The sequence below is a fragment of the Triturus cristatus genome, chromosome 9, assembly GCF_964204655.1.
Source record: "Triturus cristatus chromosome 9, aTriCri1.1, whole genome shotgun sequence".
Taxonomy (NCBI): domain Eukaryota; kingdom Metazoa; phylum Chordata; class Amphibia; order Caudata; family Salamandridae; genus Triturus; species Triturus cristatus.
Window position 1 is genome coordinate 1,181,037,468 of NC_140592.1, and position 9,123 is coordinate 1,181,046,590.

At 42.1% G+C, this 9,123-nt stretch overlaps 1 pseudogene; it reads right to left on the reverse strand.

Annotated features, from left to right (window-relative positions):
• Positions 1-1,186: 1,186 nt before the first annotated feature.
• On the reverse strand, positions 1,187-1,451 carry LOC146799586 (small ribosomal subunit protein eS27 pseudogene; annotated as a pseudogene).
• Positions 1,452-9,123: the final 7,672 nt, after the last annotated feature.

Below are 9,123 nucleotides of genomic sequence, written 5' to 3' on the forward strand. Positions count from 1 at the left end.
TTCCCGGGCCCAGCCCTCGCCCTCCTGGACGAGTCCCTTTCTTCCAGTCGTGTTCCAACACCATTTAAGCCATTGTGGTTCCTCTCCTAAAAAAACCTGAAGCTGACCCTATGAATCTGCATAACTAGCGTCCCATCTCCCTGCTCCCATTTTTTTGGCGAAAGTACTACAGGCCTATGTAGCAAGATGCCTGTCCAACTTCTTGGAAGAATCAAAATACCTCTACTCTCACCAGGCGGGCTTCCACCCGCACACTCCACAGAAACAGTGATATTAGCTGTCCTGGACACTCTCCGTGAAAACGCTGACAGAAGCTCCCCTCAAGCACTGGTACTACTGGATCTCTCTGCCACCTTTGACATGGTCGACCACAATATATTGGCAGACCGTGTCAGGCAAGCTGGCATCCAGGGCGCAGCCGCTAGATGGCTTAGTTCCTTCCTGGAAGACCGGTCCCAGGCCATTCGCTCAGGCCACTTCATGGCCCCTAAACGAAGAACTACGTGTGGTGTTCCGCAAGGCTCCTCACTCTTGGCTGTAATAGCTACCGTTTTGTCGCACCTGGACAATGCAAACTCTGTTTACCTGGGAATGCCACTCTACCTGTTCAAACGGCTGCAGATAGTCCAGAATCACGTAGCCAGAATGATTCTTCGACAACCAAGGTGGCAACCAGCGACACCTCTAATGAGTAAATTGCACTGGCTCCCCATCCCTCAACGTTGCGTGTTTAAAACTGGTTGCTTGATCTTCAAATCCTTACACGGTCAAAATCCCAAATTCATAAACAACCTGATACTCAGGTACACCCCCTCTCGCAACCTGCGATCAGCTCACCTCTTGCTCCTTTCCACCCCCACGTTCAAGCAGAAACGTCAGGGAGGCTGCAGATTAGTAACCCCCGCCCCTAGACTGTGGAACTCCTTCCCCTTGGAGATCCGATCATGCACTGACCTTCTGAAATTCAGGGGGTCCCTCAAAACATGGTTATTTGCACAAGCCTCCATATGACTTCTCCGTAGGTAACGGGCAAGGCCTACTACAGCGCCATGAAACCAATCGGTGTACGTGCGCTTTACAAATCATTCTTAACATTAACATTAACATGTAATATTTATCCAAAACACTTTGTTCTGAACTGACGTTCTGTGCCACATACTGTGCAGGTAGTCCTACCCATTGTCTCTCAGCATGCAGATGGCGCTTTTCGCCTGAAGGAGCAACCTTCCGTGAGACTCGCCTTCCCTCCTGTGGGCTGACGAAAGAACCAAAGAACAGCCAACACACAGGCCCACCGTTTGTGCATGGCTAAATACAGGGGTGATTTTGTAGCAACCTGGACACTTCACATACATGAAGTAAGAGTTTGCACTCTGAACCAGACACTTCTTCTTGTGCTTCCTCTTCTCCTCCTCGGGAGAAGGATGCATGAGATCTTTTGCAAGAGGCATGTTTGCTCAGACACAGCAGCTTCTAGATTCTTTATTACATCAAAATAACATCACACAACCCTATTGAAAACACAGAAAGAATCCAACTACACCAGTAATTAAGATATTACGATTTACAATAGCAAATATCAAACAAAGTGGGCAAGGGAGAAGGCAGGCATAAAAAAATCAGGACTTTGGTATCTAATCCACAGCTCAATATTTTTCAAAATATAATTATTCATGCCATGTGTATTAAATGAGCCACACAGTTTACCTCATAAAGCATTCTCATGTATCAATTATAGATAAACTTTCGTAGAGTTTGTCATTCAATATTAATTCAAAAATCCAAAAACACATATACATGAAATGTCTCATGAATTATGAATTAAGAACTACCAATTAATTCATATGTTTAACAGAACAAACACCCATGTAGCATCGATCTAACTACAGCAATGCAATCCATGAAAGTGCTCCTTAGCAATTTCCAACAACTCTAATTCTCAACATAAATTAAAATGTGTGCATAATGGAATGCCCATGTTTTCCATAGAGATATCCATGTGTGATCAATGTGGTAAGATACACAATAGAATACCTACTAACCAAACAAAATATCCATTTATGTACATTCAATCTTTTAATCTATAGGCCATTAAAAATTCTTACTCATAAAATCCATATGTTGGCTAATCAACTCGGAAACCTTTTTGTTTCTGCCTATATCAAAACCGAACCTCAATTGTCTCTCTTTTTGAACAAATTACAAGTTACAAAAGGAGGGCCAGAGGAGATTTCTTTAAATGCTGGTTTTAGTCAGCAGAAACTGACTTCCCAAATTACCACTATGAAACGCAAAAAACTGCTGGATCTACAGAAAGAGAAAGAGAAGAAAATAAAAGAAGGAGCAGGTGTGGGGTTTGCAGGGGTGGGGTTTAAGGAAGGGTGACCTAGCTACGCTGGAATCCTCCTTTTAAAGGACGATTTCCCTCCCCCACCCAGGTATTGAGCAGGTTTCGCTCTTGTTACAGTGTCCTGTTTTCCTGGCCAAGGGATGCATCAATAAAGGTATTTGTGTACTCTGTAGTCAGTTTTAAGTGTCACATTTTTTCTTTGCTTACGCTCTTCTGATCTCATCACTCTGAGCTCATTAAAGGGTATTTATTATACCTCTCAAAAACATCCGCTGTCCTCCTCGCTCTCAGTGCACGGGTTGTAGCCCGCAAGGTGACTAGGTATCACAGTTTCATCCTTTAAATGAATATTCCATTTTAGCTAGGTCACCCTTGTGTAAATGACTTCTTTTCTTTGCTTCTCTTTGCTTATCTTTATCTTTCTGTAGACCCAGGAGTTTTGATGTGTTTCACTCTAGTTGAACACTCATGTTTCCCCCAAACCATCCAACTCCTCGGTCCGACCCAGAGTAATAAGACAATTAAAAAACTCAAGAACATCAACCACAAACCATCACCATTATGCAATTCAAATCACTATCCTGATGATATCTGTTCAATAGGACTGGAAATAAGATAAATAGAATATAACAGAGAGAAAGGTATACATTTTAAAAGGAACTGATAAAAAACAATTACTAACATGTAACGATTTAATTACATTTCTGCATGTAAATCCCTGCATCTAAAAGCTATTTTACAAATAAATATGGTCAATGGTAGCTTCAATCCTCACATAACAAGTTACCAATGTGCTTTTTCACATCTCATTTAAAAAGGTAATTGATTTTCTATTTAATCTCTTGGTAGAATCTATTAGCTCCTGTCAGACCTATCAGTCATAGGGTGGTCTTCCTCCAAACATTGTTGCCTTCCTTCACCTCTTTTTGCTGATCTCCTTGTTTCTGGCTTTCAGTCTCCGCATTTACCACTGCAAACTCGTTCTAAAGGGCATGTGCACATTCCTTAAAACATGGTAGTATTGGCCTATTCCTAATTGGCATATCTAATGTACTTATATGCCACTGGTAAAGTGGTACTGCATATACCCAGGACCTGTAAATTGAATGCTACTAGTGGGCCTGTAGCACTGGTAGTGCCACACACTTAAGTAGCCCCTTGAAACATGTCTAAGCCCTGCCATGCGGCCTGTGTGTGCAGTTTTTACATTGCCATTTCCACCTGGCAAAATAAACATTTTGCCAGGCCCAACCCTTCCTTTTTAATACATGTAAGTCACTCCTAGGTTAGGCTCTGATCAGTCCACGGGGCAGACTACGGTGTATTTGAAAGGAAAGACATGTCATGTTAAGTTTTACATGTTCTGGTAGTGAAAGACTTTTAAATTCATTTTTCACTACTGCAAGGCCTCCCTATCCCAAAGGATAACATTGGAGTTACGTTGTCACATTTAATAGGCTGTAATTTCGATATGGGAGCAGGTATCTCTGGAATTGTAATGGAAAATCTTTTTTCATGGTAAAGTAGGATTTTATATAACAATTTTTTGAAAATGTCACTTATTGAAAGTTGTTATTTTCCTGCTAAATCATATAGGGGCATATCAACAAGGGCTTTATCTCTGCTTTTTTGGCTTTAAAATCCAAAAAAGCAGAGATAAATCTAGCACCCTATCAAAATGTGCATGTTAGCACCCTTTTACTCTTCGCTTCCCCTTGCATCTCTAATGAGATGCAAAGGGGGCGTTCCAGAGTAAAATAATAGGAGAAAAACCTCGGGATGGTGCTGGATGACAAACTCACCATGACACTACAGGTTAAGGCAGTAGCCTCCAAAACAGGCTTTATTTTAAGAATGTTAAAAAAGATCCTGTTTTTGCTTCCTCCGGATAGTCGACAAACGGTGGTCACCGCTCTTGTGACCTCCAGACTCGACTATTGCAACAGTCTGTATCTGAATATACAGGAAAATCTGTTGCACAGACTGCAGTTATTGCAGAATGCGGCTGCTAGATTACTTACGGGTATTCCAAAGTTCTCCCCGATATCCAAGGCCATCCGTGACTTGCATTGGTTGCCTATCCATAAGAGAGTTCAGTTCAAATCCTTGTGCTTGGTGTTTAAGGCCTTGAAGGGAGAAGGCGCAGATTACCTGACTAAGCATCTCACTAGGTATGTCCCTGCCCTGCATCTTCGTTCAGCGGAGGCCGGGCTTGTCACGATTCCAGCCATAAAAAAAGTCCGTTGGGGAGGACGTAGTTTCTCTTATGGGGCTGCCAAGCTCTGGAATAAACTACCTCTCCACTTGAGACATATGGAGAATTTACTTCATTTTAGGAAAGCTCTAAAAACCTGGTTGTTTCAGTAGCTACGTCAGCTTAAGAATCTAGGAATTGTGGACAGCGCCAGGACACCTACTTGGTAATCGCGCGCTTTATAAAACACTATAACATAACATAACATAAATGGGTTGGGAAATGGATTTTGAAATAGAATTGGAAATGGACAAGTTGCGGGTGCCCCTTCCAAATTGCGAATCATACATTGATGTACCAGTGGTTTGTTGCATTCATTTTTAGTCGCAAAGCATTGAAAAGTTACCAACCCCAAGTTTGCGGGAAGTTTCTTCACAAAAGAGAAAGGGTCCCTTACATTTTGGGAATTGAGCTGCAAGTCTCAATGAAACTTTCAGAAAAAGCAGACCATTCTCTTTGAGGAAATCAGGCTGCTTTACATGTTTTCCTTTTTTTAAAAAAGAAAGCACATATTTCTGACCCATACAGGCCACTATGCCAGTGGTTATTGCCAATCATATTGGGTCACAAATTACGACCTGTGTTAAAGATTTTTGTGCATTTAAGTTTTTGTGCAATAGTAACAATGTGCAAAATGTAGTTTGCACTTGATTACACATGTACAAATTGCTATAGTGCTATTGTCTTTTAAATGAGTTTCCTAAGATATATGGATATGTGTTTTTCTGATACATGTTAACTAGGCCTCAATGTGGGTTTACCAGATACATTTTTCATAATGGATGCCTCCTCCGTCCTTCGCTCTCCACGTTACACTGCTTGTTATTTCTGCAGCACACAGAAAAGCATATTTGTTTTTGTCTATTTCCATGGTTATTGTTCATGCTATTCTTTATGAATCTTCATCAGTCACCAAACGGTATCTGTTTCCAAGGTCCTTCAACTAGTTCACTGTAACCTAATCATTCGTAATAGCTTGCTGTTGTTCATGTATTATCTTTGTTCCACCGTCTCTGAATGGCATTAGAGTGGACAGAATAATTATTCATGTGGTTGAATTGTGCTTATGTGTTAAAAGCAATATGGCATTGAATAAAATAGTGCTCTGCTTTGCTGAGAATGCAGTTGTTTCCATTAAACCACAGTGATTCTGCAGTTCTGTTAATTTAATGTGCAAAAATAATGTATGTAAACCCTTGAATTTCAGGGGGAGACAAAAGACTTTCCTTGAGACTTACGGGGTCATTATGATAGCCGGCGGATCGCCACCGCCTGTATGGCGGTGGCGATCCGCCCGCCAAAATCTTCCACCCACATGACATTACTTTTCCCCCCTGGAACATTACGATGGCGGGGGAGACCCCGGCGGACAGGAACACTGTCCGCCGGTTTTCTGCCGGTAGGCAATCCGCCCAATTGCCTACCAGGTGGAAAAGCCCATATTATCATCATGGCGGTGAATTGCTATTCCATGGCAGAGACTCCGCCATGGAAAGGCATGCTGTTTTTTCTTTGGGGGCCCGTTGCGGGCCCCCAGGGTGTTCGGGGGGAGTGCGGTGCACATGGGGGACACCTATGGTACCCCCCTGCATTTGCATGCACAAGGTGGCAGGCACCATGGACAAATCCGCCCGCCATCGTAATAGGCCCCTTAGATACTGCTAGAGATGTTGCTCGTTCTCTCTTGATTTTGCCACCCACTTGGGGCATAGATTAATTTTTGATATTGCACTTCTCCGTATTGCCCTATTTACTGAGAGCTTTAATGGGATTGACTCTGTATCGCCTTACTTTTGAATTATGTAAAAAAAACATAACCATTTCTACTGATCTAGTACTCAGTTACTGAGTGGGACTTTTTTTTAAATTGAATGATTTTTTATGTGTTGGAATGAGCCTTAACTCAGGGACACATTGCATTATGAAATTGAGATTCATCAAATGTGCACATTCTGATTCAGGTAATTTTGGGGTGTCATAAGTACAGGGTACACCGTGCCCACATCTATCTGATGAATACTTATTAGACAGGGAAATCTGTTACTCACTGTGAGTCCTTATTTTGTGAACAGACCTATTAGTACACACGTTGGTTTGTAAAATCTGAATCTTTTGGCAAAAAGTTGTTGCGCATTTTGCAAATGCTTTTTGTAAATTGATACTTAGTACATCTGGTTCCTACACTGCTAATTTTCTAAAAGAAAAAAGGGGATACAGAAGGGTCTCTTGATGCAGAAGAGTGGGTGTCTGGGGGAGAATCTCTAACTCCCTCTTCTCTCTGAGGCAACTGGAGTCAGGAAAGGAGCCATCTCTGTCTCTCAAATGTGTTGTGAGCATGGTCAATGGCTGTGTACAAGGGAGTCTGCCTTGGAGCGAGGGGACGATGGTAAAGGGAGTAATCGTGTGCACACAGGCACAATCAAAAGCAGTGTGTAGTGAGTTTGGGGACCCCTGGAGCAGGTAGAGGGTGTGGTCATACCACGCTTGCAGTGCTGCTGCTCAGCTACAGCCTGAGTACTAAGTGTTCTGCTATTGGCACAAAGTGAACTGTGATGGGTCATTGACAAAGTCCACACTCTCCACCAAATGCCTGCTGAACAACTGAAACAGTTGAGTGCTCTAGAGTCTGGTCTGTACCCACTGACTGCTGAACATGGGCAAATGTTCTGCACAGTGGCCTGTGCTCTTTGGGAAAGGAGACTGGGCCCAGCTGTGTTCAGAAGATAAGTCCCTCCCCCAACACTCATCGAGCACCACTGAAGGCTGTGTACTGGGGGTTATAGGAATGGGAGTATATAATCTGAAAAACCTTTGCAGTTCACTGGTAACTTTAGATAATGTTAAGTTTAATGTGCATTTAAAGCAGCTAATTAACATACCCATATCAACATAGGGTTGTCATTACACAGTATTCACAACATCAATCGTACAATCCAGTGAAATTTGCCAGTCAAGGTATTTCACTTCAACCTCTGTATTTCACTGGTCATGAGGTCACATATAACATCACAGATGATCACATAAATTACATAATTAATGCATAAATGATGATTACACAGATTGGATTATAAAAGGTCATGGCCTGTGCACAAGGGCAGTGTGTAAAAGGCTCCATCACCTGGGGAGAGAGAACTGGGGTTTGGGTGAGGAGAAAGACCATGTACCATGTCAATGCCTATTCATGCCAGTTCTCTGTTCAGTCACAGCAGTATCAGTGTGTATTGGGGCATGACTGCTGACTTTATGGCATGCCATAGCTGAAAGTTACACCTATGCAGCGGGTTCTGCTGGGTGGGCAGATTGACGTGGCTAAAGACCATATTCACAGCCATAATCTGGGTGCAATCGATATGTGGGCATGGGGTAGGGTGCCAGGCATACTCACAAAACAAGGTCTTTTGTGCTCTGATGAATTGGTGGTGAGCTGAGGACCACAGCCAAATGTTGCTCCTAATGAACTTTGCAGATGTAATGTTGTCAATATTTTTCATGATGTCAATGATCAAGTGATAGATGACCAATAAGTAGGGTTGGGCAATATATTACACTCCGCTGGCAGAACTTGCAGAAATTTGGCCACTCCGTGTTATGCTTGTAACACGGAGTTTGGGACAAATTCAGCCAACCATCACGCTGTGCAGTTATTTCACGCGAGCAATTTGGCATCCTCATGCATGATTTTTGCTCACTAGGAGTGCACCCAGAGAGATTTCTCCATTGCAGGCAAGCACCTGCTCTAGTAGAGAACCTACTTGTGGGGCTCCAAAATCAACATGAGAAGCTGCTCTCTCTGGTACGCTGTTTGTTGTAATTCGTGCTCATTTTTCAGTGCCGAATGAGCTCATGGTGCAAAATCACAGTGCAAGCAACCCAACGTGCCTATTTTTGCCTGTTCACGGAATTCTGCCGAAATTTTGGCAGTTTTTTGTAACTCTGCGTAATTCCACGGAGTAAAACTATGTGAGTTCTGCCCAGGCCTACCAATATGATCATACATTAAGTCATTGGTAATGGAGTAAGTGATGTCAACAATTATTCATTTATGATGCCATCTGTGATATTGTTCATCGGGCCATGTGCAACACATGGCTAGGGTTGGATATAAGGTTCAGTAGTTACCGAATTTCAATATTGTTTAGGTTTTTTGTGGCAGACACTGCATTACACATCTCTGTTTTTTCATTTGGTTATGTCATACAACTGCTAAATTTGCTACTTTTCCCAGTCTTTGAAAGTCTTCAGATGACAAAATTCCATAGATTTAACAGAAAGTAGTTTTGAAAATGCTGCAAAGAACTAGTTATATATAAAATAGCAAAACACAGCATTAATTTTTAACATCCTGTTTTCTTTCCTGTGCAAGAGGGAATGCCCTTGATGAAAAAAAGTATGCTTTTGGCCTTTTATCTAACTTGAGGACCTTGTGCACTAATAAACAAGTAGCAAAGTAGAAATAGTAATGGAATAGTGTTTGCATTACTATCAACATGTTAGCAGTTTTTTCTACACTTTTGTTATT